This window comes from Rattus norvegicus, chromosome 6 (genome assembly GCF_036323735.1).
Source record: "Rattus norvegicus strain BN/NHsdMcwi chromosome 6, GRCr8, whole genome shotgun sequence".
In the NCBI taxonomy this organism is placed as follows: Eukaryota; Metazoa; Chordata; class Mammalia; order Rodentia; family Muridae; genus Rattus; species Rattus norvegicus.
This window is the reverse complement of record NC_086024.1, coordinates 51550084-51571849: the sequence shown is the minus strand read 5'-3', so window position 1 is coordinate 51571849 and position 21766 is coordinate 51550084. Positions and strand designations below refer to the sequence as shown.

The 21766-nt window shown below is 47.4% G+C and overlaps 2 long non-coding RNA genes across 15 annotated transcripts in view; both read right to left on the bottom strand.

The window, feature by feature from the left end:
* LOC102555048 (uncharacterized) overlaps positions 1-8595 on the bottom strand; it is an 87805-nt gene extending 79210 nt beyond the window's left edge. For 9 of the 11 annotated variants that reach the window (XR_010052559.1, XR_001838362.3, XR_001838365.3 and 6 more), the window contains exon 1: positions 985-3439. This is a non-coding gene — a long non-coding RNA (uncharacterized LOC102555048). The other 2 variants (XR_010052562.1, XR_005505839.2) reach the window with 1 other exon arrangement.
* A 58-nt stretch (positions 8596-8653) lies between these two features.
* Positions 8654-21766, bottom strand: part of LOC102555103 (uncharacterized) — a 38541-nt gene continuing 25428 nt past the window's right edge. For 3 of the 4 annotated variants that reach the window (XR_010052558.1, XR_010052557.1, XR_005505834.2), the window contains 3 exons: positions 19348-19457; positions 16110-16159; positions 8654-13692 (listed from right to left, as the gene is read on the bottom strand). This is a non-coding gene — a long non-coding RNA (uncharacterized LOC102555103). Of the gene's footprint in view, positions 13693-16109; positions 16357-19347; positions 19458-21766 lie in introns of all 4 variants that reach the window. The other variant, XR_010052556.1, reaches the window with a different exon arrangement.

Below are 21766 nucleotides of genomic sequence, written 5' to 3'. Positions count from 1 at the left end.
AACATATGGTAATCTTTTCCCCCAAATGCCTTGTGGGGCTGACAGAGACACCTCTATCTGTCCTACAGCCATATTGAGGAAAAGCTACCATGTGTCCTTTCCTGAGTCCATTGGAGCACCCCGCATTAGAGCAGCCTAGTTATGCCAGAGCCATGGACACGAATCTGAGTAAACCCCAGTCCCCAGGAGAGCTGGGAATTAGGCTGGGGCCAGTACACTAAACATGTCCCCCAAACCAGAAGAAAGATCTGGTAACTCACCTGTAGTTCCCCGGATCACATAGGGAACAGAGAGGATGTACTTCCAAAAGATGTCCTCTGACCACCAAGGGTATGCTGCAGCGTGCCCATGTGTTGAATACATCCATGCACACACACACATACATGCATACACCCATGCATGCATGCACTCACATACACCCACACAAATAACGAATATATTTTACATGTGTATGAGAAATAATAGAACAGCAATGCCCTTTGCCCTATGTAAGCATTAATATAAAGGAAAGCACTATGGCCATATTGGTTTAATAAGCCTGCTCTTCAGTGAGTCGGGAAAAGGGAAGCAAAGGAAGATGAAGGGAGGGAGATAGGGAAGGAGGGGTGGGGTGAAGACAAGGCCTCCTGCTAAAACATTCCCTATTGAAATCACTGAGTTTCGGTTTCAAAACCTAAGGTGTGAACCATAAGGGCCTCATCTTCCACCTGAGTACCTAGAACTGCCTAAAGAGACCCACAGGCCATAAGAATCAGACCATCTATGTGGTGGGCAGCCCCATTTTGAGAAACCCGGCTTTAGCCAAAGAAAGGGGGGAATAACCCCACAACACCAGCTAACCATGGAGAAACCATGAAGTCATAGAGGAATGCAGTTTACACTCTGCCAGGGTGGCGGCCCCCTCCCAAGCCACCCAATACTGCTCTGGAGTGGAAGGTGGTTGACCTCCTCATCTTTGAAATATACTGTGAATTTCAAACATACCTTATAGTAAAGACCTATAAAACTCACTGCCCCATTGATGGACTACTTGATACTAGGTGGAAGCAGAGAGCAGGCTTAGGCCAGCCTCTCACTGCTGTGGGGTAGACAACAGGCCACTGAAGATACTTTCAAATCCCTAGAGTTGGGTAGGTGCTCAAATGCTGTCAGGGTGATCATAACCATCCCCACAATGACCTTGGATGTCACAAAGCCCACCCTTGTCTTCCCATGGCAGAGTCAGAGAGAAGTCTTTGGGAAAAACAAACCAGCTCTTCCTCACCTGCTGCTACCCTTGTTGTACCCTAGCTAGTGCTCCTACCCTTCCTCCACCTACCCAGTTGCTCCTCCCACTTGGAAGGTGGGGCTTCAAACACCAGCTCCAGAGTACCAAAACGCTATTTCTCCAGAGAGGAAGAAGTGGCAAGTTTCTCTGCCATGGAATGCATATCCCAACGAATGAGGCTTCAAGATTTCTCAGCATCGGAGGCCATTTTGTTATGTTCCCAGACAGAATCCCATGAGTTCCCACAATTCTCTGGGGCTTCTCTTAGGATTTGGCTCTGAAATGTTTGTCCTCTAAGAACTCCCCTGTTATAGGCTGGATTCCCAGTTCATCAGGGGGCACAGGTGGGGCTTTGGGGAGGTGACTGGATCCTGAGGGCTCTGAGCTCAACTGAGGGAAAATAGGTTAGATTTGGGGCAAGGAAGAGCTTTGCTGTAAAAGCAAGCTCTTTCATGCTTCCTGGTCTGCATAAGGCAAGAACGTGGAGCCAAAACCATAGAGAAACACTGCTTACTGGCTTGCTTCTAGGCTCACCTGCCTAGGGGTGACACCCAGGGTAAGCTGGATGGTCCTGTGTCAATCAACAATCAAGAAAATGCCCCACAGACACACTCATGAACCAATCTGACAGAGGCAATCATTAAGCGAGGGTCCCTCTTCCCAAGCATGTCAAGTTGGCATTCATGATTAGCATGAACTGCTGCTGCTTATGAAGACTGCCCATTTTTGTCTCTGTGGGTCAAACAGAAATAAAGTAGGAAGAGCGCATAAGTGAGCCAAAAGAGAATGTGTGAGTCCTGATTGCTGCTAATGCTTTTGTGACACTGAGTACATCACTGAGCCTCGGTATTCCCATCTGTAAGGTGGGGATAATGAAGCCTTCCACATGAAGTTTGTTATAAAGAACCCTCACATGATGACTACTATAGAGTCACTTGATGGATGTGGCATTTGTTGATTTCTATAGCCTGCAAGCCACACCAGCTCATGGCACTGCACTTGGATCTATCATCTTCCTGTGGACACACTTGTTCACTGCTGCCTGGCTTCATCTCTCAGATACATGGCACCACCAGCACTTGTGACCCAGTGCTCACACAGAAAGACAGTGATGTTAGGAGTAGAATCCTATTGGTCTCCCTCTGCCAATCGATGGAAGGCTTCTCACCAACCCATCAATGGCACATACACACACACCCAAAGTGCCAAGACCAGAACCACCATACACTGGCACCCCATAGGCTCAATGAAATCAGCTCAGACTTGGGCACTAGCATGGGCTGCTCACCTGGGAGCAAAGGCCAGTGCTGAATCAACCGTTGGGCAGGAGTCTACAAGGAGGCCAGATACAGGGGATACAGCGAGTGTATGGTGTGGTGTCAGGTGAGAGCAGGGATGACCCTCATGATGGGAAAAAAGAAGGCACAGACCGGGCACAGCCTTGGCCAGGCAGCATCAAAGGACTAGAGGACCACTTGAACTCCAGTCATCTTCCTGTGATGTGTTAAACCTGGCTTCCTCTGTGCAAGATCACATCCTAGGGCTGCTCAGGTGTGGGGCTGGATGCAGACAGGAGACCTGAGCTCATGGTCTTCTCCTGCCCAGTCAAAGGTGTGCAAGCAGTGGCAGAGGCTACTCATGTACATCTGCATACCAAATGTGTGGTCAACCTGAAACCACAGCAGTTAGAGAAGCTGGAGACATGCAGGGACACTGACGCCACCATTGTCCAAATCAGCATACAGAGAGATAAACATGCGCTACAGTGAAGCCATGACTAATCACCTCCGACAATGGAGAAGCTTATCCTGCATGGCAGCATTTGCCAAGGGTCTATGCAAAACACATTCCCATCAGTCATGATAACACTGTACTACTTGGGCTTTGAATCTGACCTACTACTCTAACATCAGGTATCTCACCAACCAGAATGACTGCAGACACGTGGCTCAAAACCATCTTTGTACCACGTCAATGGGCTAACTGGCCACAAAGTAAAGTCTATCCAGTCTCATCACATTGGGTATAAAAGATCAATTATACAAGGACAACAGCAACAACAAAAAATACTAATATTTCACATTCTATAGCCCCACTGCTTGCATCCCCTAAGCAAAATACCTCCCTTTATCTCCCCCACTGTGAAGCCTGCCATTCTCAGAGGCATCACTCGTAGCCACTTACCATGTGACGTCATACTCCCTTCTCTGGTGCGATATGGTTTTTGGTTGGTGGTGTTGGTCCCTAATAAAATGAGCCTTATTCAATACCAGCTCTTGGGTCACCTAGAAGGAAGAACCATGGTGAAGAACTCAGGAGAGGAGTCAGGGACAACTATTGCTGGTGAGAGGCAGGGGAGACATAATGTTCGGTCTGTGTACCTCAGGAACTCATGTTTCTGTCTCGTTATGGTATGAGAGATGGAGCTCTGGGAAGGTAACTAGCTGATGAAGGGGAAGTTTGTTCAAGTCCCAGGGACCTTCTGCACATCTATGCACAGAGACAGAATAGGAGGTCCCTAGGACATGGTAGAAAGAATGGGCAAGCCTACCAGAGTGACCAGCATGGCCAAGGACCCCATGCAGCCGGGGAGGCAGCACTCCCAGAAGGTGCAGATGGGACTAAAAGATGCTTCTTCCAGTTAGATCCTGCATAGATTCTTGAATTTTACATCCTTCAAGCTCGGAATCCTTTGTCATTGTCATGGTCCTCACCGAAAGCTCCAATGGGATCCCTGTGCTCTACGGTGTCTTTCTAGGCCTCATGTGCATGGCGCAGCCTAACTCAAAAGCTACCCCTGCTACTGAGAAACTCTACTTTCTGTTCCCCAGTAGGTCTAGTTAGGCCAGCAGCTGTGTGAGGGTACCCTGTCACAGGCCCTGAAAGATAAACAAGAAAGCCCTTCTGTAAGGCCCTTCTCTGAAGTGTATCCTTTATATGGCTGGAAAGAAGGCATTCTCCATTTGCTGATCCCAGGTCTGTTGTCCACAAGACGTGGCTCCAGGAGGATGCTTCCAATGACTCCAGCCTCCCTTCATCCCACTGCCAGCATAGTACTTGACATAAAGCAGATGGACCGATGGGGTGAGATGGAGGTTGGGGGAGGTATAGCCACTAGACACATGTAACCCAGCTTCTGGTGAGCTGCATGTCATGGGAAGCCAAGTAAGAGGGAGAAGTTTTGTGGCTCTGATTAGAGGAGCACCCGCTGGCTGTCCGTGCTGAGCTGACTGATGGAGGCAGCTGTGGGAAGCCAGCTCCACCCACAGGCAGAAAGCAAGACAAGGTTCACCGGCTATGTTCAGGATGTGGGTATTTGTGGTAGTGAGTGAATGGACCTGCAGGCAGAAGAGTATCGCAAGTAGGGATGCAGACAGGCACAGTTAGTGCTACAGGCTTGAGGGACCTGAGTTCCTGGGTTCCAGTGAGACTTGGAAACAGGAGCCAAGGTGAGTTCAGGGGCATTTGGTTCTTCTGAGAACCCCAAGAACAATAGGAACTCTCAAGACTTCAGTCTTTCTAGGCAGGGCTCTCTACCACCTCTGCAGCACAGTCTTCCATTAGCCAGTGGTGTGGGGTCTGCTTTGAGCTGAACCCAGCAGCAGTGGAATGTTGCATGAGCTCTGCTTTTGGGCACTGGTCAACCTATTCATTCAGGAAAACAAACCTAAAGACTATAAAGGCAGATCTCAGTGCTGTCAGAGCCTCACACATTACTACGTGAATCCCAGCAAGTCGTTGCCACAGCAGTAGGCTCAAATGGATACGCAAGGTCTCTTTGATCTCAACTGAGGCCTTCTGGGGAAGATGCCCACACCACCCCCATCCACATGCTATGATAGGAAGGGACTCCAAGAGAGGTGAGGCTGCAATCCTATTATCTATGAGGGAAGGTCCTCCCAACAGGCAAAGCTGGAATCCATGCGTAAGACCTCTGCTGTGCCTCCTTTCTCAGTGAGAATGCCAATACTGGGTGAGATGATACATTGATCCATTTCTCATTGTGGCACAGCCATCCATCAGTGCCTCTTCGCTGTTCACAGGGGGCATCTGGATGCCAGGCACACACTGTTCCCTTTGAAAGCCAAGAGCAGTGGGTGGCTGGTTCCGGCCAACTCTGTATGTGAACAAACCTACTCCCTGATGGGCTGGACCCACACCTGTGTGCTCTTCCTCCTGAGAATTCTCCATCCTGGGGAAGGCTTTTGGTTTCTGCTTTCCTTCCTGAATAAAGCCTAGGCTGTGGTCTTTGTTTCACATAAAATGGGCAAAAGTCATAGGAGAAGACACCATGCATGTGGTGGGAGTACCAGTAGAGATTTCTATTCTACTGTTCCAAGAATCCTTCCCTTAAATAAAAATGGTAAGTGCTATGGGTCTAGCTCAGTGCTCAGGTAGAATGCTAGACTAATGTGTTCTCGACTTGGCTCCCATTCCAGCATTGCAAAAATTGATAGGCACAGAGATCAAACTATGAGGAGTTTGTGGCACCTGCACAGTCCCAGGTTGGCACTTTGGAGGCATTTTGAACATAGAATCAGGCAATGATAAGAAATAAAAGCAGGGATGCTCAGGGATGCGGCTGAGAATAAGCAACCCAACTCTGCAGGATTAGGGTGCTGTTCTGGGTAGCATTTGCCAATTTGACACAAGCTGGATTCATCTGGGAAGAGGAACACCAGTTACGGATTTACCTCCAATCTGATTGGCTTATGGGTGTGCTTGTGGGCTGTCTTCTCGACTAATGATTACTCTGAAGGGCTCAGCCTGCTGTCGAGGTGTTATCCCCAGGCAGATGGTTTTGGGTAAGAAAGCCAACTAATTGAGTCTGGAGGATTAAACCAGTAAGCAGTAGCACACTCATCCATGGTTTCTGTCTTTGTTCTTGCTTTCCAGTTCCTGCCTTGAGTTCTTGCCCTAACTTTCCTTCATGACGGACTGTAAGCTTTAAGCTGAAATAAACCTTTTCCTCCTTAGTCGTGCTGTTTACCATAGCAGTTGAAAGCAAACCAGGACAGCTGGTAACACCAACTCCATTGCCTCACAGATGCTCCAGGGAGCTCTGAGGCCTGGGGACCCACAGTCACCTCTGCAGAGTCCATTTACATTAGTCCATTGTACAGGAAGTGGCCCATGAGCAAACCTTTGGAAGCAAACTAGAGATACCTCCCGGGGAGCCAAGCTTGTTTCTAATAGGAGAGGTGGGGATCTCCAACCCCTAGAGACATCTAGGTCCGCCCAGGTCTCTGTGACCACTTACTTAGTCCAGCACCCAATATAGCCCCATTCCACCCCTCCACCAGCTGGGGGGGTACAATGATATTTCACCTGCCTGTTATGAAGAGGATCCAAGAATCCGTCCACCAGCTCATCCGGTCCATTCATGATGGTGCCCCACATTAAACATAGGGAAGCTGAGGCTCCACGTGGTCAAAGCTGGCTTCACCAGAACCTTGGCAGTCACAGTCTGGCCATCTAGGGTCTCCAGTGTCCCACGCCAGGGATCTCTCACAAGAGTCTAACAACAAAAATCAAAGATCCTGGGGGGTACATATGTCCATCTACAGTCAACTTCACTCCTAAAGCTTGAGCCCAGGGCATTAGTGCAAGCTACTTTTACTGGATCGAGGAACCCAGGGGACTGTGGATAGGATTAAGGATCCCCAACATGTGCTGACAAAGGAACAAGTCTAACAAAACCCAGGAGCAAGAAAGCCCTATACTTCTTCCAGACTGATCCCACACACCAGAATTATCTCCAGGGGCGACCCAGGTAGGTAGACAGCTCTACCCAGAAACAGGGTGAAGGCTTTGAAATGGGGACATGATCCAGACACCCTGTCACCTGGGCTCACTGCCGTCACCCTAAGAAGAGCAGGTGTCTGAGCACCTGTGCCAATAAGAGACCAGTGAGCTAGGAGGAGAGAGACGGAGACATCTCCAGGCTCACACAGCATGTTCCGACGTCGGCGTGACAGACAAGACAAGCATGGCCTCACTTCAGAGATTTCGCTGTCAGCACAGCATGCCTGGGGGCGTTGGAGACCCTCTTGTCTGGAGGCACTCAAAGAGCAGGGAGTGTCTATGCCTGCCTGTGATTGCCAGAGTCTCACTTGTCTCTGACCCCAGCCAGACAAAAACAAGAAGCAGGGTCTGGGTCTGTGCTGGAAAAAAATCTCACCTGAAAGAGCTCAAAGTGATCTTTGGAGCTCAGATCCTCTCTAAAAATAAGGACAGACAGAGGGGTGGGCTGAGGAAGACGCTGGGATGGGGAAAGGAAGGGATGAAGGAGAAATGTGAGAAGAAGGGAGGGAGAGAATGAGAGAGAGAAGAGAACGAAAGGAGAAACAGGGAGAAAGGAAGAAGGAAAGATGAAAAGAGGGGGGAGAGGAAATGAAGGTGGGAAAGGGAAAGCCTCTTCTAGGCTCCAATCCCTGCTCACGTAACCTTCCAATTGAGGATCTCCCTCCCCACACAAGCTCCTTCCACTCTACCCCTGTCTTCTTACCTCCCCTTCATTATATCCTTCTTCCCCCACCTCCATCTTCTCCTCCTTACATGTCCTCCCACCTTCTCTGTCTCCCTCTCCCAAAGGACTTCCCAGTTTGACATGATGCAGTGGTCCATCGTCTGTCCTCACAGCCATAGGCAGGGGGTAGAAACAGTAGTAGAGAGGTTGTGCTAGGTCAAGAAGCGAAGTAGGGAGGGACAAGGGATGGTCAGGAAACAAAGGAAGAGAAAGGGGGCCTCCTCCTCCTCCTCCTCCAGCCCAGCTTCTCCCATCAATACGGCTTTCTTCACCAGCTCCAAGAGGATGAATACTGTCTTCCAAGATTGGCTTCCAGCCATGTCCGTAGCCGGGAAGAGTGCTGCAATTAACAGCCCTCATTAATCAGGGCTCAAACTGGGCAGAACTGGAGATGGGGGCTGGGAGGGGCATTACTGCATTGCACTGACAAAGCCATTGCCACCACCTGAGCCTCAGTGCAGATCTTTGAAGTCAGGCCTAGGATCTAGTCAGAGGGGAACAGAGTTCAGCCTGGACCGGAAGAAGCTACTCTAGGGGCTGGCCACTTTAGAACCTGCCTATCTTCTGTTGCCTTCATTGTGGAAACTCCTTTGACATTCTCCCACAGACAACGGAAACTCCCATCTCACAATGGAGATGAACAGGGTCAGGTCTATCCAGCTCACAGCCCTGTTCTCATGGCTAGAGCAGGCCCACATTCCCATTTGCTTATGGAGAAATGTGGCACGCCCCACACTTACTGTCATTCAAACAATACTTTTTCACACTCTGGCTGCCTTAAAGGCAAAGACAATTTGACAAGTCCACTGTGACGTCCCTACCCACCCACCCCAAAAAATCAGATCCATCATGTATCACACAAGTTCTATCCAGAAAGGAATTGCCATTTTAACCAAATTGCCCTGTGAATACTTGGTCTTATTTTTATAGAGAGAAGGTAACATTTGCTTATCTTAAATCTGATGATAACTTTAAGTAAGTTCAGAATAGGGGGATTTTATAGGTAACTACAGGTGAGACCAAATTAGCATTTTGGCTTTATTAGGGAGAAAATCTGTCTTGCAAAAGCCTATAATTGGTCTGAGCTAGTGCAACTATGTGTCTGTTAGAAGCTTGACCAGAGTGGATTTGGACCCCCTACCCCTGTTCCAGTCACTGTTTCCTGTGATGTGCACAGTGGGGTTTATCTAACACTAGAAAATTACTAGGGAATCAATATAACTTCATGCACACATAATATACTTCCGTCTCTCACGAGTGGAGAGCAGCTTAAAATACAGACTGTCTGAAATATCCTCTTGCTTCTGAACAATGGGAGCTTCCCATCTCTATCTTCTGCTCAGTGTTTATATACATAGATCAGCTGGATTGGATGGAGTCCTAGAAAGCAAGTCCCTTGGCTCCTCTGAGAATCGCTTTCGCTGTGGAGTCACGCAGGACACCCTGTGATCCCAACCGTCATCTGGAGACCTTCCCTGTTATGAGGATCTCTCAATCCTTGTCTTTTTGAAAGAAAATATTTAGTGAAGTGGCTTATGCAGTTTAAACAGAAATCTATTTAACAAAGAAAACACTCCAAAGAGAGATTAGGTGGGCTGCCTAAAGCAGGAAGCAGTGAGGTTGGTTTTGAATTGTGGATTCTAAAGGTTTTATAAATATCTCAGAGATGGGCAGTGTGTTCATGTTGTAAGGTAACCTTTTTTGCTCCCAAATCATGGTAGACTAGATCTCCTTTTTAAAATATTTCTTTACATTGATCCCCACAAAAGATGGGGTATCAAAACCACAAAGCATGAGGTATCATAATGACATCAGACCTCTGAGGAGTCAGACCCTTTGTTGGCACACATGTGGGAAAGTGCCCTGGTGACCTTGGCTTCTGATAGAGTGGAACTGCCAAGTAGCAACCTCAAGGATGTTTAACCACAAAGGGGAAGACCATCAGGAGACATGGCTACCAGGATGTAGACATGGTGATCCTCAGCTTCCTCATATGTAAACCCTTGCCTAACCAGTACCATGACACTCCATTCACTAGACTCTAGAAGAGGCGGGTCTTTCACCTTCCCTATCTGAGAGCTGCTTAGAGGTAGCCATCTCCTCATTCCACAAATCCTGGGACAGCATAAGAGAGGTTCCCTCTGCAATAAACAAAACAAGTCTCACCAAATGCCACCCAAAACACAGAGGGTCTCTTCTCTTCTGCTCCTTGCCTGTGGAAACCTTCTTGAGTCAGCTGCAAGTGACAAGGTGAACTCTGGAGCCTCACATCTTTCAATCAAGCAGAGTTCCAGGAAAAATGGAACCCAGAGCACTTGGAGGAGAACCATTCTTGAGGGAGGTACTTATGTGTATATGCACATGTATGTGTTTGTTTGTGTGTTGGTGCCCATGTATGAGCACATATGTGTGCACACAAGTGCCTATGATGTAGAAGTCAGAAGTCAGCTGCATGCGTTTTTGTCTTTGTTTTATTCTTAGATGACTCTAGGAATCAAGGGGCTCTTGTGCTTTCAGGGCAAGCACTTCACCAAGAGCTCTCTCTGGTTTCCCTAATAGCTGCCCCCATTTGGTTGCCTGCCAAACCTCAGCAACTACTTTAGGCACGAGAATCAGCTGAGAACCAAAGAAATGCAGGCCTAGTGAGACCGAGTCAACACTTCTGGATACTGAAGCCCAGCTGCATCGCTTTGCCAGGCCCTGCTCCTCAAGTTCTGGGAAAGCCTGCTGCAGTGGGAAGTTGCAACTGCCTGGGCCTGCATCTGCCATCCTCCTCCAATCTCCCGGGAGGTGTTCAAGCAGCTTCTCCTTGATGCCCATCTTCATTCTAATCCAGGAAAATTGGCTCATGGCTATCCTCGCATCAAAATGAAAAAGAATCATAAGCCGTTGATCCTCCTGTGGTGAGGGCTAAGCTTTGAGATGACCATTTCTTGATTGTGCAAAATAGACATCGAGCTTTTTTATCCGTGGTGGTGCTTTTAATCCCCCATCAGTTGGCTCAGGTATTTTCTGAACTTTATTTTCTGCCTCCAGCCAAACACATAATTTGGCCAGGGTTCTGCGTCAGAAATTGGGTCAGCAGTCTCTGTCTCTTTTAACCTTGCCATCCCATTGTAGTAAATGCAGGATTGCGCTCTCTCTCTCTCTCTCTCTCTCTCTCTCTCTCTCTCTCTCTCTCTCTCACACACACACACACACACACACACACACACACACACACACACCTCCTATGCTCTTGGAATGTCAGGGTAATGGGAGTACCCTCCATTACTCATTGTTTGCCCCTCTCTACACGTGTTTATGCTAATGACATGACAGAGTGAGGAAAGACTGGGGAGAAGTTTCAAGGACCTGCAGATGGAAAAGGCTAGTCTATGATCAGAGGTTTGGACCTTCAACTTCCTTCTTTCACCCTCCTTGGAGAAATGAAGAACAGAATCCACTGTAATGACCAGTGACATTTTCTGTACCTGCTGCAAGATGCAAAGCCAAGGATTAACCAACCATGCCTAAGAAATGCAACCTCCTATGAACAGCCTGCAACAATGACATCTGGAAAGCTTCTAGGTGGAGAATATATCCAAGGACCCGGAGAGAGATGTGACCACAAACAGTGGGAGCTCTGTCTCCTGCTTAGACCTTGTTCCACGTATCTCTCTACTCAGCTATTTATTTATATATTCTTCACAGTACAGTAAATCAGAAGCACAACATTTCTATATATGTTTTTAAGTTGTTCGAGCAGATTATCAGACCCAAAGGCATCTGTGGCAAACCACATACCCTGAGCCAGTTGACTTTACGACCAATGTCTAAAACAAGGACAGTATTGAGGGTCTAGGTCTTATGAATCACACAAACTCCAAGATTATCCCAATCCAGCAAATTTCTGGACACTCAGCTAACATCCTATAGGGTCTGCTGAGAATTGCACTTCCACATGTATGGGGCTCAGTTCCAAGCCCTAGCTATCCAGCCTCAAGAACCCTAGATTTCCTGCCTCATCCATGACAGCCTTCATCTGCTGTACCCAGCAGTCTGTAGTAGAGGCTCACAAGACACACTATCCTGTTGGACTCAGCCCACCTTCCTCAACTCACAATGGCTCGGTGGCTAACTCAGAATCCTTAGATTAATAACAAACCTCTGTCCCCACAGGAGATTTCTTGTCTTTGGTCACAAGGTGTATCTTAGAACTCTCCTGCTAGTGGGCCATAAGTGGAACCCTTCATTAGCTATGCTGAATGGTTCCAGATGGCTACATAGTACCCAGGGCAATAAGAAGCCTCTTCTATTCCCAGACACATGGCCACACCACAGAAAATCTTTCCCCAAAGCCAAAGTCACCACATGCAAACTGATTTCCCATGATGAAGTTCAAACCACATAAACAGAATCTGCATGATTGGGAAAATGAATGGAAAGGATGCTAGGCTGTGCTCTTCCCCCAGTGGCTTGGCCCAGGCTCCGGATGGGCTGGGGAAGTAGAGGCAGACAGGTTAGGGAAAATGGAATTGGATGAAATGGAGAAGATGGATGGATGTTGGCAACTGGTTCTACCTGTATTCATTCTTTTCTTATTGCTATGACAAAATATGTGACAAAGGCAACTCAGGGAGAGAAGGGTTTAAGGGTACAGCCCATCGTGTAAGGAATGTTTAGTGAGGGAACAGAGTCATGTCTGTGGACAGGAAATAAGGATGGTGGAGGGACACTTGCATTTCACTTCTTTCCTCCTTTTAATTTGGTCTGGGAGCTGGTCACATTTAAAGTAGATATTCCAATTTCCGTTAATCTAGTCATAGAACTCCCTCAGACATCCCCAGGGGTATGTTTCCATGGTGATTTTTAAATATAGTCAAGTTGATGAGATTAACAACCAGGTTATCCAATACCTTGGTCCTGCCCCTTAAATCTCCTTGTTGACCTGGTTGGGGAGTCACATAGGATTGCTTCCCTGCCCATTTGGGTAGAACTCACCCAGCTTTCTTTACCCATGCTCCTCCTGGTGGGACAAGGAAGGACATTCATCACACTTGAACCTCAGGTTTTCCCTCCTGACTGTATCTTCCTGAGGGCAGAAACCACATATGTTTGTGTCCTTCCTGAAACCTTACCGCTGTCCTCGTTCTACAGATGAACGAGGTGGGGAAGGAAAGAAGGGAGGGAGGAAAAGAGGAAGAGGGGAGGGGGAGAGGAGGAAGGAAGGGGGAAGGATAAGATGGAAAATAGGAAGAGAGAGAGAGAGGGAAGGAAATAAAATTGAGAGACAGAGAGGAGGGGGGAGAAAGAAGTAGAGGGAGGGAAGGCAGGAGACAGAGGGGAAGGGGTAGAAACAGGGAGAGAGGGAGAGAACGAGAGAGCAAGAGAGCAAGACAGTGAGCACCAGAGAGGGGGGAGGGGAATGGAGGGAGTGTGTGTGTGTGTGTGTGTGTGTGTGAGAGAGAGAGAGAGAGAGAGAGAGAGAGAGAGAGAGAGAGAGAGAGACAGACACCAGGAAATCACTAATCCAGACTTTGAACCCAGGCAGAACCCTGACCCAGGGCAGAGGCAAGTGAAGCTCCCATCTTTGGCACTGGAGACCACTGAAGCAGTTATGACCAAAGCACTGATGACATTAGCACTCCATCATCAGGACTAAGCCTGAGAAGAGGGACCACTCATATCTGGTGGCTATTTCACTAAAACAATGCCATTCATCATATTCTCAAATGGACTAGTGGCAGATTCACGAGTGCGTTTTAGGTGGTGACTAATGAAGGTCCAGTCCCTAAGGTCTGTGCGAATGTAGATGTCTTGCTTAGGGACATCTCCTGGTGGCATGTGGAAGAGAAAGAGAGATCACGGGATTTGAATTCAGGCAGGATTCTGTAGTTTCCAGAAGAAATTTGCCCTGTATTGAGAGAAGAAAAGTTGTTGTTAATTGAGCTAAGTTTTAGTTAGAAGCCAAAAAGCAAGCTTTTCTCAGCTGTCACTGAGAGAGAGAAAGGGGATGAGAAAGAGATGGGGCACAGAAAGAGTGTCTGTTATTTTAAAAAGTATCTTTTCCCCCGAGTTTATTCTCATATGCAACCAACACCACCAGCTTCAGATGGGGTAGAAATGTGTGGGATAGAGGCAGTAGACATGAGTCACAGAAATCTTGGTGCATGGTGTGCATGGCACACCGAGGTCGAAATGAATAGCTGTGGTGATGCCCAGAGTTTGAGTGACAGAGTCATAATGAATGAAAATAATGACCCATGGAAGACATGATATTCACAAGTCATGAAGCACAGAAGTCGTGGTGCTCAGAAGTCATGGCGCATTGCACAGAAATCATAATGTCATCACAAAGAGTAGTCAGGATGAACAGAAGTCACCAGTCACCCAAGTCACGAGTCATGAAAATAGCCACATATAGAATTCATGGTATATGGAAGACATAGTGCATAGAAAGTAAGATGCACAGAAATCATAATACACATAGGTCGTGATGAACAGAAGTCATGATTCATGAACATAGTGATGTGTGACAGTCATGATGTACAGAAACCATGGTGTATGGAAGTCATGGTGGACATAAGTTATGGTGCATGCCAGCATGAAGTCATGTTATACAGAAGTCATAGCGCACAGAAGTCATGAAGCATAGACACCCTAAGTTGTAAAGAAGTCATTGTATATGAAAACCACGATGCATAATTCGTGGACGTCATGGTGCACTGAGACCACGACACATAAAAGTTTTGACACATGGAAGTCCTGATTGATGCACAGAAGTCATAGTTCATAGAAGTTATAGTACATGGAAATCACAGTTGTCTTAGTCAGAATTCTACTGCTGTAAACAGGCACCATAAGCAAGGCAACTTTATAAGGACATTTAATTGGGTCTGGCCTACAGGTTTAGAAGTTCGGTCAATTATCATCAAGGCAGGATCCTGGCAGCACCCAGGCAGGCATGGCTCAGGAGGAGCTGAGAATTCAACATCTTGTTTTGAAGGCAAAAGAAGAAGACTGGCGTCCAGGTAGCTAGAACAAGGATCTTAAAGCCCATGTCCACAAAGAAGGCCACAACTACTCCCACAAGGCCACTCCTCCAAATAGTGCCACTCCCTGGGCCAAGCATATTCAAAACACCACAACAGTGAAGAGAAGTCATAGTTCATGCAAACATTGATTCATACAAGCCAGGATATTTAGAAGCTATGCTATACAGAGGTCGTAGAGTATAGAAGTCCTGATAGAACTCAACATATACGAACATATTGGTCTGTCTAGCTCTTCTTGGGTCCCAGCCCTCGAATTCTCCTGAACATCACCATGCCAGGTTCTTAATATGCACAGAGCCCATCAACATCATACTCTGGGTCTTTCTTCCTCCAACAGCAGGCCAGTGGCAATCCTTCTTCCAGATCTGATTCTGTTCACTCTCAAGGTCAAGCCATCCCCTCCTCCCTTCAAATTAATGCCTTGTCCTAAAAAAATATCATGAACCTCCACATGCTGCACCAAAAAACAAACAAAAACAAAAACAAAACAAAACAACAACAACAACAACAACAAAACCCCACAAAACAGGTAACAGAAACACTCCTTTCCCCTCTCCTACAAGACAACCAGAGCCTTGAAAACAAGACTCAGATTTCAAACATCATCTGGCAATGCACATATGCATCTGCCATGAAGGAGTCTAGATGCACACATTCAAAAGATAAAATAAAGTCAGGATGGGACAAGCACTATTTGCCTACAGAGACACTGCCTAGGGCCAGGCAGTGTGACTAATGCTGCTATTTTGGAGACTCCCCCCACCCACCCTTGCCCCTTGGTAATCACTGTTCTGGTAGACTACAAAAGCTTTCCATCCCTCATAAAATAGGCCTGCATGGTATCACAGAGCAATCTGGGCCCAGGGATGCCCCAGGAGAAGTGAATATTGCTCTGCTTCATAGGGGCTTTTTCTGAGAACATGGCATAGGTTGGGGGAAAAAACAGGCTCTGGTGGCAGGCAGACACGCCCTTTCTGGAGTCTGGAGTCTCGAGGTTTTGTTCTAGGAAACACTGCAGGAAAACAAAGATGCTTGAAAGACAAGATTGGAAGGCTTTGGAGACCAGAACTGCAAGATCAAAGAACTGTAAAGCTTTTGAGGTGAGGTGTATAAATGGAAACTAATTAATCTGAAGGAGGAGTTTGCTGTGGTGTTTGAGTTTGCATGAATGCCATCTGCTGGGTGCTCACAAAGGAGGTCCCATAAACAGAGAAGCCCAAGAAAACATCTTGGAAAGCCACCTTTGCCTGTGACTGCTACTCTCAGACATACTTACGCTGCAGCATCTGGGCCTTCTAATTGTCTTAGCTCCATCTTTACTCTTGGCTGGAAGAAAAAGCATCAGGAAAGGACTGATGAGTCGGGTAAAGTGCCAGACTCAATCCAGAGGTCTGAGTTCAAGTTTCAGGTGGGCGTCTGCTTATAGGTAGCCTCGAGGGAGCTACTCAGCCTCTGGATCTCAGTCTTCCTCCATACCGTCCACACAGGGCCACTGTGGGATGATGTGCCCAAATGACAGTCCGCTGCAGAATTCAAAGGCTTTGTAAGTGTCAGCCAGTACTGTAGGGATCGGGTTGCCTTAGTCATTCAGAAAATACTGCTGAAAATCAAAAACCATAAAGCCATATTGTCTGCACTGTTTGCACATGTGGATGTGAGCACTGGCACTTTGTTACCAAGCCTTCGGCAGATACTGTGGCATCCTAGTAGTATAGTTTGATATGCAGCATCATTTACATTTGTGTCTGTTTTACAAAGTGGCGGGGATGCAGGGAATAGTGTACAGGACAAGACTGTGGAGACTCCCAGCCTGAAAGACTCACACCTTCAGGAGCATGTACAATATACTGAACACACTGTCTGACACTGGTGACACTGGAGACATAAGGCTGTCCCATAATGTAGTGAGATACTGAAGACACAGGGATGTCCTCATGTCCCAGATATTCAGGGATGTCCCTATGACTTAGTAGCTCTGAAGGCACCAATGTTCCCATGGCATAGATGACACTGAAGACACAGAAATGTCACCACGATATAGGTGACCCTAGAAACACAGCAACCTAATTGGATCCTGTTGACATCAGGTTCTGTGCAGCCACATTACTCTCCTGACTCCCCCTATGGTGACAACTGGATCAATGGACTTTCATGGCAGTGATCCCCCTAACGGCTTCCTTGTTTAACTTTGATGGTGAATCTTGGTTGTCAACTTGATTGGGTCTGAAATCAACCAATAAATAGGTGAATGGGTGGGTCTGTGAGGCATTGCCAAGAACAATGAACTGGTTGGGGGAAAACCCTCTCCTAGAGGGAGTGGAACCTTCTGGCAGATGACCTAGATACAAAGAAATCTGAGGAGAAAGTCATGCTGCTTGCTTGTATAGCTTCATTCCTTGGTTACAAGCACATCTACTTGGCTGCTATCCTTTCTTTATTGTCTTCAAAACCCAGTTTCTTCCACATACCAACACATTCTTCAGACTATGGCTCTCTAAGGATCCTCCAGGCCTCTAGCACCAGATTGGAACTGCTAAGACATTCAGTTTCATGGACTGAGTAGTAATGGAGCCTCTCAGCATTTCTAGCATACACTTGACCTTTTATAATAAATGTCCATTCTGTATATCCTCCAGAGGACACTGAGTAACATCCCAGTCTGCTGAGGTGTGTGTGTGTGTGTGTGTGTGTGTGTGTGTGTGTGTGTTGTTTACAGAAAGAATAATACATTTTTCTGATGATGTGGATGGAATTCAAGGCCTAATCAATTCTAAGCAGAAGCTCTATTAGAAATTATTTTTAGACATATCTGTGTTCCACATCATGTTTAGGGGAAAGAAAGGCTCTAGAGATTATAAAACTCAGTAGCACAGACATTAGAGGATGTGGAAAGAGAGTATATGGGAGGTAGGAGGTGCTCAACAGACCTCCATTTCTCATAGAACATAGGTTGCTGGGTACCAGTGTATCAGGGTGGGAGGATCCCATGGGTCATAACGTTGGGTGGTGCAACTGAAGCACAAAGAAATGGCAGGATAGAACCCAGCAGCCATGCAAAGAGAACCTCCTGCAAGTTGTCTTTAGCTCTTGTTGGCCCTACTACCTTTTCCTCACATCACGGAGGTCTCACCTTGATAACATGTATCTCCTGCTGGGCTAATGACCCAGCTCTGAAGAAGGGCCCTAGAGTGCCCAGTAATACTGAGGGCCAGTTCATTGTCTACCAGCCAGGTCTATCTGGGTGTCTCCTATACACTGTGTTGATGTCCCCAAATCAAATGCATCACCTTCCCCTGAGATCATGTCATGCTCTTGTCATGGTCCAGTCACCAAAGCTGAAACCCACACCCAACTCTTGCTGCTCCCCTTGGTCTCTCCCCCATCACCAACATGTTTAATCCACACCCAGTCTAGCCAAGCTGCTTCCTGAAAGTGCTTCTACTCCAGCTCTGTACATGCACCTCTACCTGGTTCAGAAGCCCTTCACTCTTGAACCCTCCTGGCTGTCCCCAGCTCCATTTACCATCTCAACTGACCATCTACCCATTCTGCAATCTCTCCTTTCACAAGTCCCATAACTACTGTTGTCTCAGATCACACCTATCTTAGTAGTACCCATAGGGCCCTCAGTCACTCCTAGCAGACACATCCACTCTTGGACGTTGTTTCCTTAGGCTCCCCCTGCCTCCTTCACTGACCACTCCTCCCCAGACTTCATCCTTTGCAGGGTTACTATGCCCCAGCACCTCAAGTCCACCAAATGGACCAAGCTTCTCCACCAAGTTCCCTCTCACTCTTCTTTAGCCTGAGATCCATCAGATGTCAGTGAGAAGTGAGGTTGGGGACCCTGGTTCTCACAGGTTCTGCTGCATATTACACATCTAAACGTGAGAACCAAGTACAAGCATCTGCTGAAATTGGCTGAGATCAGTCAGGAAGGAACAAGAATTCAAAGGTGGGCAAGAATGAGAGCCATTGGCCAAACCCAGAAGCCCGTAGCCTATCCTGAAGATAGTCACCTTGCAGCATGTACCATGGAGCACCTGTCACTGTGATGCTCTAGTAAACCCATGGTAAGTCCCAGAAGCTGTTACTCACGCCTGTCCCCACTGGGTTATATGCTCCTAAGACCTGCTTTCTAAATGCCTCTTCCAGCAGAGTTGCTCATATGGATGGAACGAGCAGTCAAAGATCTATCCTTGTTTGCACAAGGCCACCCTTCCTCTTTGCAGCACTATGGGGACAGGAGGACTGACTCATTCATCATCCGTCAGTGACATGTGATTTGGGGGCTGCCCTCAGTCCATTAAGAGGCTCTGCATTTGCACTACCTCCCCCTGAGGTTAAGGGGATTGTGGGATCTGCAGCACCTTCAGCCCATCCTATCTCCTACGAATCCTAGCAGGCGTCCTGCTCATCACCCAAGAGCAACAATTATGGTGACATGGAGGTTATAGACTTTCCCACATTCCACCCATGATTACATAATTAATATTAGAACACAGTTCACCCACCAATGAGCCATGCGCTACAATCCAAGACGTGGCCGCTAATGCCTCAATCTGTAGGACTCATTAGATTTGGTTGCTCATGGAATCTGCTTAATTTCCAGCCAGGCCCTATCCTGTAGAGGGAAAAAGATCATCTGTAACAATTACACAGCTCGTCTGCTCAGTGGAAAATAGATTTGTTACTTCTCTTGCTCAAAACTGTTTCACCTCCAGGGAGGGCTTTGGGGGGCTGTGGCCTTCTCGCAGGGACTCCCGAGGTTTCCATTATCTAGCTGGGAAGGGGTTCTTCTCGCACCTTACTGTCCTGACTTCCTCTTCGGCTGTGAGCTTTGATGGGACAGTTCATGCAGAGCTTCACTTCAGAGAGCATGAAATAGGTTACATAATCAAAGGACTAAAGGCCAATTTGGGAAAGGATCAATTAACAGATGAGTAGGCATGTACACACGTGCACACACACACACACATACACGTACGTACATGTTTATTTGTGCATGTATGTATGTGTTATGACACAGTAGAAACAAGAGGGGGACTAACTAGCCTTTAGGAGTCTGTTTCCCACATACTGGGGTCAACATGGAGGATGGTACATGAGCCTCCTGGTGTTCCAGGAAACAGAAAGCAATTGCTTCCTCTCCCATTGGGAATCTGTCTAACAAAAATAAACATTTCACTCATTCATTCATTCACTCATGCTTGCGTGCATGCATGCGTGTATCCACCCTGCATTGTCCCTATGGCTCAGTGTGATATTGTAATTTTTCAGGAATCTGCCCTCGAGGAAAGGCTTGTGTACCAATGATTCATTAGTGATGTTGCTCCAGAGGCATCCAGCATAGGAGCAAAGATAGAAGATGAGAAGCGAGGGAGGGCAAACACGGCTAAGCAGCTAGAAGGCTCTGTCGGGAGAGAGACATCATGGCTCCCCCAAAGCAGAGGCATACTGTTTCCATGGTTCCTCACCCAGTGACTCCCAAAGGAATTTTTAGGATTTGGGAGATAAAACCTTGATGACATTCAGTTTGTGGCAGGGCATGAGCAGCAGACTCCTGACGCCCTTAGGAAAATCGGAAGCCAGAGGAGTGGTAGGAGAGAAAGTTGTAGATACTCAAGTGTAGAGAGGTTCAGGGGCCCAGGCACTCTGATCCACTGAGTTTCAGAAACACTGGTCACCCTTTCCCTGTCTCCCTCAATGACTTTGCTCTCTAGCCCTGTCCTTTGAGCACTTGCCATGACTTTTGAGGGACAGGCCTCTGCTGGCCTCATTGGACACCACCCCCTCCAAGGACTATTTATGCCTGCATGTCCTAAGGTGTCTTATGTGTGCTGGGTGAGCAATCAGTTTTATGAGGGACAAATAATGTCACAGGAATGAATGGCGGAGCAATCTGTGACCCCTTGGCCAGGCCATTGGGAGCTCCTCAAGGACAGGGCATGAAGATCACTCTGGGCTTCAGGATCTGAGTTCTCTTTCTGGGGACTAGAGACAGGGATGGGACCCCTGCGTGTGTCCCTTTCCTGTTATGGAGGCATTAAGTATACGAGATAAATGTGAGCCTTAGAAGAAAGACCTGGTCCCCAAGTCAGTGTTGTCAACATCTTCCTTACCACTCTCACATCCAGACAAATTAAAACAGAGGAGCAGCCAAGGCCAGGACTGAAGGCTTCCTGTATCTCCCTCCTTGGCTCACACCTCACCTACAGTATCCCCTCAGTCAGGACTGAGCCTACCACCCACTGTCAAGCCATGCTTTCTCTGCCCTAATTTTGAGTGATCTCCATCCAGGTCTGTGTACAGCATCCTCTAAGCATCCGTTCTAATTCACATTTGTCTGCTTCTCTTCAGGTCCTGCATGGCTTTCTCTGACCTGTGCTGTGTCCAATGTTTAAATGATAGTTTTATTGCTCTCCTTCATCTGAGTTTTCTCTACCTGGGGACCCACACACCAAAGAATGAGAAGCGGGAGGGTACGGCAATTGGAAATAGTATACTGCTGGGGGAAGGCAGTGCAAGATGGGGATTTTTTTCCTAATGAGCTTGATAAACATTGTGGGAGGCATCTGAGGAGAAACCCCCCAAACAGGCTAAGTTCTTCTGGTGACAATCAGTGAGACCTCAGGCCCCAAAGTAATGCAGTTGTATACACTAAGTCTGGGGACCCCAACATTGTTAGAAGCCAAGATGAGCTCATCTACTTTCATGGGCAATTTCAAGCACCTGTCAGGACATGTCCCAAGTACACAGGGCTGCCCAGGTTCTGGGGACAAGGCAGCTTTCTCAAGTCAGCATTGCTTCAGACTTTGCAGACACAGCCCTCTGCTCCAGACCATGGAGAACTGCCAAACAAAACCTGTCCTAGGAGACACATCTACAAAGTGCTCTGGAGCAATTTCCTACACACAAGGAAACCATTAGGGA